Genomic DNA, 17,543 nt, shown 5'->3' with positions numbered 1-17,543 from the left:
CACCAATAGCCACATGTTACTTGCTTATGCTGATGACATAGACATCATAGGACAATCAGTAAAGGAAGTAACTGATACCTTTAGGAAGGTCGAAGGAGTATCTGCGAAAGTGGGTCTGGCGGCAAACGGCGAAAAGACCAAATTGATGGTGTCGACTCGCAAAGCGTCCATAGAGCTCGCACCAACTTTGGAAGTTTGTACCTATAATTTTGAGGTAGTTAAAGACTTCGTCTAATATCAGTTGTGAAATAAGAAGAAGAATTGTATTGGCCAACGGATGTTACAAAGCTACATCTCGTCAAACAAAAATAACACTATACAAAAGGCAGACACTGCCCGTGCTAATGTATGGCTCCGAAGCATGGGTGCTTGCACAAACAGATAAGGTAGTGCTTGGTGTGTTTGAGAGGAAAATTCTTCGAAAGATCTAAGGGCCGATTTGCGTTGACGGTGAATATCGACGTCGTATGAACCACGAGCTATATAAGCTATACAAAGACATGAATATAGTTAAACGTATCGAGATGCAACGATTGCGTTGGCTAGGCCATATCATAAGAATGAACGATGATGAACCCGCTAAAAAGGCGTATGAATACATGCCACATGGCGGTGCACGCAGAATCGGGAGGCCTAAGCTTCGATGGAGCATACAATGAATGAAGAAATTAAAATGCGCGGTACTCCAAAAAGCGAAGCGAAAAACAGAGAGAATTGGAGATCTTTTCTTAGTTCGGTCTATGGAAGAAATGTTCTGTAATGGGCCAGCTAAGTAAGTTAGTAAGTATTAATTTATTTCATATATCATATTATTTTTAAGTAGTTTGTGCGTGAAAATGAAATAAAAATTATTTTAGTTATTAACAGGAAAAAGTTATTCATTCGTGCAACAGGAAAAACTTTTTGGAGCATTTTTTTTCATAGTATTTTTAATTTTTTTTTTTAATTGGTTTGTGCGTGACCTTTTTTAATAACGCTGTGCAACAAAATTCAATTTTTTTTTTCAAAATAATGGGAAAACCCGTTTATATTATGAAAGCAGAGCTAAAAAATATGAGACACGTGTATCGGCGTTTTTAAAGTTTACATCGGAAAGTAACCAAAGTAGTCGACGCAAGTTCCGCCCATTTCTAGTTTTTTTTTTTCGAAATTTTCGGGTTAAGATATTATGGAATCCTTGCAATTTAGGTATATAGTGTCTTTGACAACTTTCCAGAGGAGGACGTGGGCAAAATTTTTCTTAAAAATTTTAGCCCTCATGCGGTTCATCAAAGGGGTCTTTTTGGTCCTTTTTTTCGAAAATCTTTCAAAAACTCCTTTAAAATCCTATCAAATGCAAATATTTTACAAAATAGTTCGTCATAAAATTTTACTATAGGTCTCAGAATACACCAAATCTGTAAATCTTATCTAATCGCCAGAAATCCCTAAAAATTAAAAAAACGCGTTTCAGGGTTAAATTCGGAGTTCATCTGAGTTTATTCAAATTTTCACAAAACATCATTTTGGAGAAATGACGTCAAATACAAAAATATTCCTCGTCAAATTTTACTATGGGTCACCAAAGAACTGAAATGTCTATTTACATTTTATATTATAAAACAAGTAAGAACAGACTATAGTCGGACGGGGCCGACCATGTGATACCCTATACCACTATCCCTGTGCACTAGCTTTCCGGGCTAGCTGTTATAAGATGTGCATTAGAAATTTTACCAATTTTCACACAAAAGTTTTGATCAATTTAACCCGCTAAATATTATCCGATCATACCGTTGACTTGCACGCTACTTCTTCATCTCAAACCAAAACTACGTTTAAAATTTCGCGCCGATCGGACTATTATTGCGACCTACAGAGCGGCTACAAAATCGAGCAAAAATTTTGTTTTTGGTCCATTTCATCCCTTTAACATTTCACGATCATCGCCAAAAACTAATCAGTTCTATTCTGGTCCAAACCCGACCTCCATACTAAATTTCGTGACAATCGGTCCATAATTGCGGCCTCTAGCTTGATTACAATTTTTAATGGACGGACAGACGGACGGACGGACGGACGGACAACATCGCTAAATCGCTTTATCTCGTCGAGATATGAAGTTTGGTATACCACATGAGGGGTCTACGACGAATATTTCGCGGCGTTACATGAATTTTTGGGAAAACAAACTTATTATACCCTTTTCCACATTGTGGTATAGGGTATAAATAGCAGTATCAATTTTGCTGAAAAAAAAACTTGAAAATATTTCCCAATTTTTTTGATGAAATTTGTTTCCTTCTTTTTTCGTGTTGATACATAAAAGTAATAGGAAACTTGCTTTTAGGTTAAAAGTGTAAAAAGATGAAAAATTCTACACAAAATTTCACTATGTATTTCAGAATAAACTATATATCTAGGTATACTATTTCCATAAGAAAATTAGATTAAAAATGTATATATATTAGGATGAAATTATGTGTTTTAATTTTGGACTGAAATTATGTGTTTTGGATTTTACATAATTCCATACTGGATCAAAATCCTTTACTTTTTGGGAATATTGTTAAAGAAAGAAATGTTCTTAATCAAATTTCATTATAAGTCTCTGAATAAAAGAAATCTGTAACCATAATATTTAACATTCTTAGCAGCCCTTGTTATACCCTATACCACAATGTGGAAAAGGGTATTATAAGTTTGTTTTGGTAAAAAATCATGTAATACCGCGAAATATTCGTCGGAGACCCCCAATGTGGCACACCAATCTTCATATCTCGACGAGATGAAGCGTCCGTCCATTATAAATTTTAAACACGCTCCAGGCCGCAATTATGGACCGATCGTCACGAAATTTTGTATGGAGGTCGGGTTCAGATCAGAATAGATCCCTATTATTATTGGTGATGATCGTGAAATATTTAGCGGGTGAAATGGACCAAAAACATAATATTTATCCAATTTTCTAGCGGCTCTGTAGGTCTCAATAATAGCCCGATCAACGCGAAACTTTAAATAAGGTAAGAGTATATCACAAAGGAGAAGCTTGCAATTTGAGATGCCGATCGGATAATATTTATATAATGGACCAAAACTTTTGTGTGAAAATTGTAAAAATTTTTAATATACAGCTTATATCTTAATTCCTGGAAGTGACATTCCGGACAAGTGAGATATACTTGAAAGTGGAACGCTTGACCTTTCAATTGATGCCAATTATGTTGGTGTGCATGATCAGATAACTGAGTTACAGCCTAATATATTCCGTTATTTGTTTGTAGTGTAATAATAAACTCACTAGAAGTCGCAATTATACATCAATAGTCACGAAATTTTGCACCGGGTAAAAGTATAGGTCGAAAAAATGCCTACAATTTTGAATGATGATCTGATATTCTTTCGATATTTTAATTCCTTCAGAACATATATATTTCGCAAAGTAGCCTACATATGGGGAAAAACTACTGACCTTTCCTCTGATGTAAATTGCAATAAAGTGTTTGCTAGATAACGAGCCTACTGCCCAATATATAATGGGTTCTGTGTAGAGAACCACATTTTTATCCCATGCTACATATTGTCTCTCCAAAAGTTTATGTAACACCACGAAATATTCGTCCTAAACCCCTTATTTGGTATTTTAAAATTCATATCTCGACGAGATAAAGCGATTTAGCGATGTGTGTCCGTCCATTAAAAATTGTGAACAAGCTTAAGGCCGCAATTATGGACCGATTGTAACGAATTTTTTAAGGAGGTTGGGTTCGGGTCAGAATAGAAATGATTAATTTTTGGTAATGATCGTGAAAAGTTCAGGGGATGAAATGGACCAAAAACAAAATTTTAACCAATTATGTAGCGGCTCTGTAGGTCAAAATAATTACCCGCAAAATTTTAAACAAAGTTTGAGTTTATGATGAAGAAGAAGTGTACAAACCAACGTGAAGATCAGATAATACTTAGCGGGTTAAATGGACTGAAACATTTGTGTGAAATTGGTAAAAATTTCAATAACGTAGCGGTTAAACAACGGAAGTAGTAGTACTAAATAAGTGGGTTTCATTACATTTTAGTTTGTGTGAACTAAATTTTCCTTTCCTGCTACAAAAATGTCTTTGTCATGCTAGATAACTTTTTGGTTTTGGTCATAAGTATTATACATTACAACTCTGATATTTGATAATTAAATTTTCACAATCATTGAAAACAAGTTCCGTGGAGAGCGATTGTCCAGGGATAGTGGTATAGGGTATCCCATGGTCGGCTCCGTCCGACTATAGACTTTTCTTACTTGTTTTTGATATAGGGTTTAGGGCCATATTTTAAATTTTTTTCAGATTGTCGTTGTTATTGGACACTATAAATATCAAATTAATGGTTTTTCGTTATGAATTCATACAGAAGATGTTGTGCGCTCCATTTAAACAGCTGTTGAAGCATTTGTGGTGAATATATATTTGAAAAGTAAAGAAAACCCAGATCGGACCTGCCAAAATTGCGAATTTTTAGAATTTTAACTTAAATTACGTAGTTAGGATAGGCCATTGATTGGTTATATTGTATGTGAAAATACGTGAGTGGTCTACGGCTGTGGTGCAGTGTAAATATAGGTGTCATATGGGCTCTCTCATGCACGATTTTACGTGGGCTAAAATAATACAATGATAGGAGCTGCTTCTGTTGACATTTACGGAATTAACCTTAGAATTAACCTTTGGCAGGTCCCTATATCAAAAACAAGGACTGCTAAGAATGTCCTATGTTATGGTTACAGATTTCTTTTATTCAGAGACTCATAATGAAATTTCATTTGGAACATTTCTTTCTTTAACAATATTCCCAAAAAGTAAAGGATTTTGCTAGATTTTGATCCAGTATGGCATTATGTAAAATTAACAGTCCAAAATTAAAACACATAATTTCATCCTAATATAACTACATGTGTAATCTAATTTTCTTAAGAAAATAGTATACCCAGATATATAGTTTATTCTGAAACTCAAAGTGAAATTTTGTGTAGAATTTTTCATCTTTTTACACTTTTCACCTTAAACCAAGTTTCATATTACTTTTATGTATCAACTCAAAAAAAAGGAAACAAATTTTATCAAAAAAATTGGGAAATATTTTCATGTTTTTTCAGTAAAATTGATACTGCTATTTTTATGATATATAATGTAAATAGACATTTCAGTTCTTTGGTGACCCATAGTGAAATTTGACGAAGAACATTTTTGTCTTTGGCGTCATCTCTCTAAAATTATGTTTTGTGGAACTATTTTGAATAAACTCAGATGAACTCCGACTTTAACCATAAAACATGTTTTTAATTTTTAGAGATTTCTCTACAGATTAGGTGTATTCTGAGACCTACAGTAAAAAACAATTTTATAGAATATTTGCCTTTGATAGGATCACATTTTAAAGGAGTTTTTAAAAGATTTTTGAAAAAAGAACCAAAAAGACCCATTTGATGAACCGCATGAGGGTTAAAATTTTTAAGAAAAATATTGCCCACATCCTCCGCTGTAAAATTGTCAAAGACACTATATACCTAAATTGCAAGGATTTCATAATATCTTAACTCAAATATTTAAAAAAAAACTCGAAATGGGCGCATCTTGCGCCGCCTACTTTGGTTACTTTTCGATGTTAACTTTAAAAACGCCGATACACGTGTCTCATATTTTTAGCTCTGCTTTCATAATCTGGTCTGTTTTCCTTGCCATTTTTTTGTTGTCGCACAGTGTAATTAATTGGAATGAACGTTAATTTTGGCATTATTAGGCATTCATTCTCGCTACAAAAAATCATTGTTGAAAAAAAACGTCGAAAAGTCATAATCCTAATATACATGTATGACGCAATGACGATGACGCAATCATTATGGAGAAATTTCATGTTCAAGAATAGTGATGTAGGGTATCTGATGGTCGAAACCTTCCAACTATAGGACTTTCTTGCAGCCCAAGTTTCTAGATGCCGTTTGTACTTGTTTAATTTTATTTTTTATGACATTTTGGATTATTATATTTTAAAGACCTCTTGGGATATTTTGACATACATATGGATTTCAGATGAAAAACTTAAATGAAGTTGAAAAGTTGTACTTGTCTTTTGTTTTGAATTTTATTTATTTGTTCCGTTGTGCTGAAACTGCATTCTTAAGATAGCATTCAACTTATTGTTTTTCATTTCGTTTTGTTGTTTGTTTCATGTATGTATGTGCATGTATATGCTTTCAGAAAGAACACTCTATGTGAGCATTGTGCACATGGAAAAGTTAGAATATATGAACGTATTTTATTTTTCCTTTTATTTTCAAATAACTTTTGGTGTAAATATTTTTAAAATGTTCTTTATGATTTACTGCTTTTCTTGAGTTGCAAGGATTTATTTTTGTTTGTTAGTCTAATTCAAAATGGATTTTTTTTTATTTTTTAAACCTACATAAATTTTCTCTTCTATTTGTAAATTGAATATAATCGAAATACATGGTAAACATTACTTTTAACAAGGAGACTGCGAAATGCATCCTTACGCATATACGTCAAAGAAAATGTAAAAAAAAATACATAAAATGTACAGGCCAATCATGACTAAAAATTCCCTGCGGAATTTGTTCCCTTTCCCCAATTGCACAATTTTTTATTTCCATATTTATGCCCAAAAAGGGAATACTTTTGTCGATTCGACTAGAATATGCCATAATTAAGTGAATCTAGTAGTTTTCAACATTTTAAAATATTGATTTTAAAAGAATTTCACTTCTTAATAATATTTTTCGTGCGGAAATATTCATGATTGCCCTGATTATGAGGTACATATTTGGCAAAGAACTTTTTTGGGTGACGTATGATTTTTTTTCAATAATTTCACCATATTCATCACTCATAAGCCCCGATGTGCCCACTACGTGCATTCATTGCCGATTTGCTTTTCCAACTGACACTTGATTTTGCAAAGTAAAGTTCATAAACACACCTTTCACTTTTTGACATACAAATTCATATGTACATGTGTGATCTCATATATATATATATGGACACACACGGTATCAACGCCAAAACCTGAACTTAATGCGCCGCCATAAGATTTAATTCAATTACCTGCAAAAATGTGAAAATGCAATCAGTGATCCTTTTGTTTGTTAATTAACAATCAACTGGCCTCTTCGGATGTGATGCTGGAATAAAAACTGAAATCGAATTAATCTTTGATGCAGTGACAGTTTTTTATAGTTCTTAAATTGTAATGTCTGCACACACACAAAGGTTAAAGTTCAAACAAAATTCCATTAATGGAATTTATTGACGTGAACATTAACATAATATTGTGTACAATATTAACTTAATATTGAAATCCATAATAACAAGTAACAAAGTATCAGTCGTCTGTGCCGCCAAAGCTATACCATCAGCATGTGTTATGGTGTTACCCATATATATCACCTTCAAAATAAAAAATATATATTGACTTATTTTGAAGTATAAATAGCATACAGTATGTCGCAAAACATCGATCGGAACAAAATTGGCCGAGATATGACTGTTCAAAGTGAAGAACCCGTTGTGTTTTGTGTGTAGAGGCGTAACATAAATGCTTTTTCTCGAAATGGCATTTTTGAAGTCGGTGCCAACGATATATCGAAGGTGAATGGACCGATCTTCATATTTTTTTTGCGAGCTTATTAAATACATAAAATCTTGGTTTTAATCGATACAGATTTTTTAATTTTTTTGACCGATTTGTGAACCAAAAACGGTAAATTTTTATATCCTCCACCATAGTATGGAGGGTATATTAAATTGGTTTTTCTGTTTGTAACACATCGAACTAATCATTTGCCATATAAAGTATATACATATACTAGCAAAATGCCCGCTACTTCGTATGCGGAAAAAGAATAATATTCAAATAAACAATATTTAATATGGTGAACACTGAAAATTTTTATGTACTAATACCTATTTGAATTGATACTTAATTTCTTTCAAGTACTGTTCGTACACGTTTTGTTCGAATCTCAAAAAAAGACCTCTCAACTTCAACAGCGGCCAACATTTTAAATTTCAGTCCATGTTCTATTAGAACGGTATGGATATTTTGAAAATTTTATCCACATTTTCCAACCGAATTTAGGAATTTGTGATATCAGAATGTAGAAAACCGATCGATTCTCCGGCCAGACAACATCAAATTTTCGACGGTGGCAAAATACCCCACAGTAATGTTGGCGACATTTCCTGAGTATTTCAGCCATGTAAAACTTCTCTACAAGTGGTGTCGTAAGGCACGTTGTTCGGAGCTATTATGAATTCGGGTGCACTCTTTGATATGAGAGAAGTCTCCCTTGTCCCGTCTGGGATGTTTGTGGAACAATTATTACATTATTTAGAAACCGAATTCGTGTTAATATAGAAACAATAGTACATTATTCATTGCAATTTTTAGAATCCAAAACCTTAGCGCATATGTTACAGTTTTACCTCTACTTGTTCACCCAATGCCAAGTGTATTACATGTAGAAACCTTTCATGCATTTAAAGGTGGATTTTAATAAACATTCTGATCCAATCTGAAAAGTGATCCTCACAGCAAATTTCATTTATCGATTTACTCAATACCAGTGCTTCAATATTAAGTATTACTTAATACTTCTTGTACATTTATTATAATTTTAACAATAAACCTGACAAATAAATAATATACCAGAATTCCACTTCTATTCCTAAGCCCACTACCAAATTTATTGCAATATTGTACTTTTCACACACTAATTATATAATCCCTGCTTCATTGATACACCAACGTCATATTTAATACCATTCAGTACATTTCGTATTTCTCAATAAGTCAGCCAGCCCTCAGCCTAATTTCAGAATTTGTATGCATTTCAAAATATCCTTATATAAACACCAACACCATCCCTCATACAACAATTCGAAATTCCATCTTTATCCCTTCAAGCAACGTAAAACTGGTACCAAATTCAGTACTTATAATATGTATAAGTTAAAAAACTACTGCCTTTTATCCAAAACTAAATCCCAACCGCAATTTAGTATTTTTCGTATACATAATACCGAATTTCACAATTTCAGCTCTACTAATTTACACAATAAAAATTTCTTAGGTATAAACAGCTCAACTCGAAAAAGAATTAATTAAATATCACTATAAATAACCTTCGCCTTAATAATGCAAAAATAAAAAAATACAACATTTGAACCAAATTCTGTGCCATTTTGTAATTTTCGTACACTTATTGTACGTGTATCCACAACCACATCCATACCTCAACCCTACTCATCAAGAGCGTCTATAATACCAAATCTCCGAATTCCATCTCTATTCATAATACCATTAATAATTTTCGTATAAAAGTACGAATTTCAATAACTATCTCCAACAGTAATTCCAAATTTCAGGATTCTACCCTAGCCGTCCATCCAAAAATAAATTGTTCCAAATTTAGTACCATTTATTACTTTTCGTAACCATACGTACGAAAAAAACTATCTCAGTCCTACACTCCAACAGTAGTCTAAATTTCAGGATTCCAGCTGTCTCCGTTCACTCAAATCCAAATTGAACCAAATTTAGTACCATTTAGTACTTTTCGTACCCATAAGTACGAATTTCCAAAACTTCCTTAACCCTACACTCCAACGACAACATTAACTTGAAATTTCTGGATTCCTGCTCTATCCGTTCACCCAAATCCAAGTTGTACCAAATTTAGTACCGTTTAGTACTTTCCGTACCCATAAGTACGAATTTCCAAGACTAACTCAATCCTGCAGTCCAACAGTAATCTTAATTCCAAATTTCAGGATTCCAGCTCTATTCGTTCACCCAAATCTAAATTATACCAAAGTTAGTGCCATTTAGTACTTTCCGTACCCGTAAGTACGAATTTCCAAAACTACCTCAATCTTACACCCCATAAGTAAACTTAATTATAAATCTCAGGATGCAAGCTCCATCTGTTCACCCAAATCCAAATTGTACCAAATTTAGTACATTTAGTACCTTCCGTACCCATAAGTATGAATTTCCAAAACTACCTCAGTTCTTCACTCCATCAGTAACCTTAATTCCAGATTTCAGGATTCCAACTCTATCCGTGCATCCAAATCCAAATTGAGTACCATTTAGTATTTTTCGTATTCCCTAAGTACGAATTTCCAAAACTTGCTCAATCCTACACCCCAACAGAAATCTTAATTCAAAATTTCAGGATTCCAGCTCTGTCCGTTCACCTAAATTTAAATTGTACCAAATTTAGTACCATTGTACCAAATGTAGTACTTTCCGTACCCATATGTACGAATTTCCAAGACAAACTCAATCCTACAGTCCAACAGTAATCTTACTTCCAAATTTCAGGATTCCAGCTCTATCCGGTCACCCAAATCTAAATTATACCAAAGTTAGTACCATTTAGTACTTTCCGTACCCATAAGTACGAATTTCCAAGACTAAGTCAATCCTACAGTCCAACAGTAATCTTACCTCCAAATTTCAGGTTTATGTCTATGCAAATCCAAAATTTACCAAATTTAGTACCATTTAGTACTTTCCGTACCCATAAGTACGAATTCTTAAACCTACACTCCAAAAGTAATCTTAGTTCCAAATTTCAGCATTCCAGCTCTATCCGTTCACCCAAATCCAAATTGTACCAAATTTAGTACCGTATACAACTTTTCGTAAAGTAAATAAATTCAAAATTTCAGGATTCCAGCTCTATCCGTTCACCCAAATCCAATTTGTACCAAATTTAGTACCGTTTAGTACTTCTCGTACCCATAAGTACGAATTTCCAAAACTACCACAGTCCTTCACTCCTTCACTCCATCAGTAATCTTAATTCCAAATTTCAGTTTTCCACGCCTATCCAAATCCAAATTTTACCAAATTTACTACCATTAAGTACTTTTCGTACACGTAAGTATGAATTTCCAAAACTATCCCCATATTTCACGACTGTAATCTAAATTCCATATTTCGGGTTTTCATCTCTATCCGTTCACCCAAAACCAAATTGTACCAAATTTAGTACCATTTATTACTTTTCGTAAACATAAGTACGAACTTCCAAAATCATTTCCTTATATTAACACCACTTCCCAACCTTGATTCCCATACTAAATTTGAAGATTGTAGCTACATATATCCGCTCAAAATATACAATTGGTACCAAATTTAGTAACTTTCAGTACTTTTCGTACACTTATAGGTGGAATTTCCAAAAACCATACCAAAGGGTTCTCTCTATAACTCTCCATCAGTGACCCTCGTTCCAAATTTCAAATTCTAGTACGAAATAAGTACGAACTTGCTGGGTTCCAGCTCTATTCATTCAACCAAATCCAAATTGTACCAAATTTAGTACCATTTAGTACTTTTCGTAAACACAAGTACTAAAATTACCACATATATCAATCGTACACTTCAACAGTTATCTTAATTCGAAATTTAAAGTTTCCAGCTCTATCCTTTCACCCAAATCCAAGTTGTACAAAATTTAGTACCATTTAGTACTTGTCGTACACATAAGTACAAATTTCGAAAACTACCCACATATCGCAATCCTATATTCCGTCAGTAATCTTAATTCCAAATGTCAGGTTTCTAGCTCTATCCTTTCACCCAAATCCAAATTGTACTAAATTTAGTACCATTTAGAGCATTTCGTACACATGAGTACGAATTTCACAAACCATTTCCATTTATAAACACGACTTCCCAACCTTCATTTCCATACCAAATTCCAAGTTTCTGGCTTAATCCGTTCAAAATACACAATTGGTACTAAATTTAGTACTTTTCGTACACTTATAGGTCGAATTTCCCAAAACCCTTTGGTACATCTTTCTTACTCTCCATCGGTTACCCTCATTCCAAATTTCAGAATTCTAGCTCTTCCCGTTTGCCTAATACAAAGGGTACCATATTTAGTACCTTTTAGTACTTTTCGTACCCTTATTGGTCGAATTTCCAAAAACCCAGCCTTATCTCACCCCTACTCACCGACAGCAACCCACAGTCAAAATTTCAGTTTTCTAGCTTCAGCGGTTTCGTCTGGGCGATGATATACATGTCACTCACTCACTCACTCACTCACTCAGTCATCACTAAGCTCTTTTATATATATAGATTCTTGATTAGGACAAAATTCTAAGACGATCTAGCCATATACGTCTGTTGTAATTACTCTAGCGTTCGCAATAATTGAGCTAGAGCGCTAAATTTTTGCACCCGAGTGTCTTTTTTCAAGTTCGAAGATGGACTATTTCGGACCACTTTTTGGTATAGTCCCCGCTTTTCGTTATTTTGGGGATTTTAGCTACATTTTGTGACCGAACTACCTGTAATTTCACGTTTGGGTTTCCCAGTGGTCAAAAAATATCTCCACTAAAAACCGCCAACATAGGTCCATGTTTTGGTATAGTCCCCATATAACGGTACCTCCTGATTTTCGGTAACTTGAGATTTTTAACTAAAATTTTTGCCCGAGCTACCTGTAATTTGGCAGTTGAGGTTCCTAGTGATCACAAAAGATTTCCACTAAAAACTGTCAACATAGGTCCATGGTTTGGTATAGCCCCCATATAACGGCACCCTCCGATTTTCTGTATTTTGTGGATTTGAACTACCTTTTTTTACTAAACTACGTGCATTTGAACATTTGAGGTTCCCAGTGGTCACAAAACATCTCCAGCAAAAACCGTCATCATTGGTCAATGTTTCGGTATAGCCCCCATATAGCGGTACCTCCTGATTTTCGGTATTTTGAGAATTTTAGGTACAATTTTTGACCGAACTACCTGTAATTTAACAGTTGAGGTTCCTAGTGATCACAAAACATCTCCACTAAAAACTGTCAACATAGGTCCATGTTTTTTTATAACCCCCATATAGCTACAATTGTTAACCGAGAACCATTTGAGGTTCCCAGTAGTCACACAACATCTCCACCAAAAACTGTCAACATAGGTCAGTGTTTTTGTATAGCCCCGTTGTATAAATTGTCAACATAGGTCCATGTTTTAGTCCCATATAACGGTGCCTCCCGATTTTCGGTTTTTTGGATTTTAGCTAAAATTTTTGACCCAAGTATCTGCAATTCGACGTTTGAGGTTCCCAGTGGTCACAAAACTTTGAATACATTTTTTTTGTTTTTTTTTACCTTTTTGAGGTATCAGTGGTCACAAAATATCTCTGCCTAAAATTGTGGTCAGGAAAGAGAATAATTATTCCGTTTTAGTTCAGAATATTTTAAGGTGGAGGGTATAACGCTTTTTTACTCGTTTTCGTTAAAATCGATTTTTTTTAATTTTTTTAAAAACTTTTTTTTTAATTCTGTTTTGCATGAAAATAATATTATTAGGTTTTAAAAACGCCCACAAAAATATACGAAGATGGGCTCATTCGTTTTCGAGTTATGGTTGAACCCGCAAAACGCTCTTACGAAAAAAAGAAAGAAAACAAATCAAAAACAGTAAGGAAAGGATCAAAGAATATGATACCCCAGAATTGATTTTGATGAAATATGGTAAATTTTCCTGGACCAAATTCCGCCACACATTCTAAATTTCATCGAAATCGAACATATATAGCGTATTTGGTGCAACTCTTAACCGATTTCAATATAACTTGTCACATTAATTTCTTCAGTCACACGTTCCAAATTTCATTGAAATCAAATTGTATATACCGTGTTTGGTGCAGCAACTACGTGAAATCGGCCGAAAATATATATGGGAGCTATATCCAGATCTGAACCGATTTCGATATACATTGGCACATTTATTTCCAGACCGAATTCATTCACACATTCCAAATTTCATCGAAATCCGAAATATATAGCGTGTTTGGTGCAGCAACTACGTGAAATCGGCCGAAAATATATATGGGAGCTATATCCAAATCTGCACCAATTTCGCCAAAAGCAATAGCGTGCTTACTATGGCTAAGAAAATACTGTTCCCCAATTGAATTGAACAAATTGAATCAGTTGAATGAGACAATAAATGCGACCTGTACGTTGAGAACGGACGGATGAACGGACGGACATGCATAAATCCACTCAGAAAGTGATGCTAAGTGATGTATAAAGACGTAATGCCCCTTACCTCAGTGTGGTGTGGTAAGGGGTATTAATTTGCCACAAAATTATACTACATATATTTTTCAACATACAAAAGTAGTTTAAGATGTGATCTTTCAGATGAAAATAATACCTGCTTAAAAATATTGGTAGTTTCTTTAAAAAAACATTAAAAATAAGTTTTTTGGTCTGCACAACAAGGGATAACCCTTTAATTGAAACTTACATCTATGGAAAATATAGAGCAGGATACTGGGTGCCACCGTGGTGCAATGGTATGCACGCCCGCCTTGCACGCAGAAGGTCGGGGGTTCGATTCCCCGGCCAAGCAACATCAAACATTTTTCAACGGTGGCAAAATACCCCTCAGTAATGTTGGCGACATTTCCTGAGTATTTCAGCCTTGAAAAACTTCTCCATAAGTGGTGTCTTAAGACACGCCGTTCGGACTCGGCGATAAACAGTAGGTCCCATATCATTGAGCTAAATATGAATCGGGGTGCACTCATTGATATGAGAGAAGTCTCCCTTGTCCCGTATGGGATGTTGTGGAACAATGTTATACTGGAGACGCAACCAAAATAATTTTCTCCAATATTTATGTACTTTTTAGGCTTACAGATTTTGTGGCCGTTTTTGGACGTATGAACTTGCCGAAAAAAACATATATTTGGATTAAGCTCAAAAGTGTTGCAGAGGAGGTACCTGAACGAATGCATGCATTTTGAAAGGGGATTTTATTTTGAAAGGCATTGAAATTTTGAGGTTTAGGTACCCGAAGGACTTTGTATATATAGTCAATATTCTAACCTGATCTATGCCTTATAGAAATTTTACGATGTGCAAATTACGGACCAAATCGGTTACTGCCTTCGAAAGTTATGGTGCGCACCATTTTAGTGAATTTTTTGAACTGTTGTGGGGATGGTACACTATGGAGACGGTAGATATAACCCATCTTTGAACTTAAACTAAGTTTGGCTTGATGCGTTTCGAGAGTTATGGTGCGCTCCAGACCCGCAAACAGGCGGACGGACATTACTAAACCGACTTAAAATTGTCTGAACCGGATTTCGTCCATGGGGTCTAAAATCATTATTTCAATGAGACACGTTTTGGTAGTAAGAAAGTGTATATACTAGGGTGGGGCGATTTGAACAACTTATTGGGTCCTTCCCGTTTCTGATTCCTGGGATTGTACTGAGCAAAACATCAAGCATTGACATTTTTAATCCACGTGTTTGAATATTTTGACATATAACAGCCAAATCATTGAGATTTTCGATCCAACACTAAGACAACAATTGTGGCCAATAATAAGACAATAATTATGAACTCTCTAGTATTTTGGAAGAGCATTGGAAAGCTTCTTCGGGCAGTTTTGGCCTTGTGGATAAAAAACTTCACGGTAGACTTATGGTCTAGTCGACGTTTTTGCTCAGTACAATCCCAGGTGGTGCAATCATATGCACACCCGCCTTGCACTCAGAAGGTCTGCGGTTCGATTCCCAGGCCAGGCAACATCAAATTGCCAACGGTGGCAAAAACCCCTCAGTAATGTTGGCGGCATTTCCTGAGTATTTCAGCCACGTAAAACTTCTCTACAAGTGGTGTTTTAAGACACGCCGTTCGGCCTCGGCGATAAACAGTAGGTCCCATATCATTGAGCTAATATGAATGGGGGTGCACTCATTGATATGAGAGAAGTCTCCCTTGTCCCTCCTGGGATGTTTGTGGAACATTATTATTATTATATGTTAATCCCAGGAATCACAAACGTGAAGGGCCCAATGAAGTGTTTTCTTTCCATACAAATCGCCTCGGCCTAACACCCTGATGCAATGGCCTGAAAACTTAAAAAAAACCTTACGGCCACCACATGTAGTAGCTATTTCTTCGAATATTAGATAAAATTCGTAGGTGGTGCTTATAGGTCCACTTCGGTACCTGCCCCACAAAAGTTCGAAAAAAATCCTTAAAATGGTGTGCCTTATATCTTATAAAAGGAGCACCCGATTTGGTCCATAGTTTGGAAATATTATGTCCTTACTTAGTTTATGTTCAACAGTGGGCCCTATCGGTCTTCTCCCTAGGGTATCCCCTCCACACACAAGTTCATTTTTTGGCTATAGTCCCCATATAACGGTACCTCCCGATTTAAAGTATTTTGGCTAAATTTTCCTCAAAAGGTGGCACCAATTTGGCACTTGGAGTTTCATGAGATCAAAAAAACTCCTGCACCAAAGATGGCGGAGAGAGTTCCTCATATAACGGAGAGAGAGTTCCTCATATAACGGTATCACCCGATTTAAAGTATTTTGTGGCTTTTAGTTAAATTTTTTGACCGAATTAGCTGAAATTTTACAAAATTTTTACCAAATTTGACATTTGATGTACCAACAAACTTCTCCACTAAAAATTTCCAAGTTTGATCCACGTTTTGGTATAGCCCCCATATAACGCTTCCCCTCTATTTTCGGTGTTTTGAGGAGTTTAACTAAAATCTATATCCAAACTAGCTGTAATTTGACATTTAAGGTTCTCAGTAATCGCAGCACTTCTCCACCAAAAATTGTAGACAAAGCTTCATGTTTTGGTATAGCTCTCATATAACGTTACCTTCCGATTTTCGGTATTTTGACGAATTGATCTAAATTTTTCGACCGGACTACCTGTACTTTGACATTTGATGTTCCCTGTTGTCACAAAACTTCTACACCAAAAACTGTCAACATAGGTTCATGTTTTGGTATAGCTCCCATATAACGGTACATCCCGAATTTCGGTATTTTAGCTACAATTTTTGACAAAACTAGCTGTAATTTGAAATTTAAGGATCATAGTAGTCACAATACTTGTCCACCAGAAATTGTCTACATGGATCCATATTTTGGTATAGGCCCCATATAACGGAATGGGGGTTTGGTATAGCCTCCATATAACGGTACGTTCCGATTTTTGGTATTTTGAGGGTCTTAGCAACATTTGCTCTGTTCCAGAACCTGCCAGAAGCTACTACTTTCTACTACGATAACAATTGTTCCTTTATGTTATCGAAAAAAAATAGTGAAAATTAGTAGATTCTTGCAGTACTGGAACAGACCAATTGTTTGATGGAACTACGGGTAATTTGACATTTGAGGTTCACTGCAGTTACAAAACTTTTCCACCAAAAATTGTCAACATAGGTCCAAATTTTGATATAACCCCCATATAAAGGTACTACATGTTTGAACACATTTCTATAGGTAACAGAAGACCACCTGAGATGTCCTAGAGACAACAAGAGACCTATAGGTAACCTTCTTCGGTCTTCTATAAACAAGAGAAGATCTCCTTTGGACAACAGAGGACCTCTGGATGTCCTAGGCAACAGATGACTCCTTCGACCTTCTTTAGACAACAGAACCCTCTTGAGGTCTTCTATAGACGGCGTAAAACA

At 35.1% G+C, this 17,543-nt stretch overlaps 2 protein-coding genes across 17 annotated transcripts in view; both read right to left on the bottom strand.

The window, feature by feature from the left end:
* The window catches only part of Nepl10 (Neprilysin-like 10), a 119,403-nt gene that overhangs the window by 29,421 nt on the left and 72,439 nt on the right, over nt 1–17,543 (bottom strand). The gene's annotated exons all lie outside the window — the stretch shown is intronic.
* Nucleotides 1–17,543, bottom strand: part of Dh44-R2 (Diuretic hormone 44 receptor 2) — a 194,238-nt gene that overhangs the window by 136,231 nt on the left and 40,464 nt on the right. For 8 of the 16 annotated variants that reach the window (XM_073988323.1, XM_073988325.1, XM_073988311.1 and 5 more), the window contains one exon: nt 7,092–7,180. The exons of 5 other annotated variants lie outside the window; for them this stretch is intronic. The gene's annotated coding sequence lies outside the window, so the exon portion shown is untranslated. The remainder of the gene's footprint in view (nt 1–7,091; nt 7,181–17,543) is intronic. 3 more of the 16 variants (XM_073988324.1, XM_073988317.1, XM_073988319.1) reach the window with 1 other exon arrangement.

The sequence above is a fragment of the Musca autumnalis genome, unplaced genomic scaffold (assembly GCF_047663935.1).
Source record: "Musca autumnalis isolate F117 unplaced genomic scaffold, ASM4766393v1 scaffold_5, whole genome shotgun sequence".
Taxonomy (NCBI): Eukaryota; Metazoa; Arthropoda; class Insecta; order Diptera; family Muscidae; genus Musca; species Musca autumnalis.
This window is presented reverse-complemented; position numbering and strand designations above follow the sequence as displayed.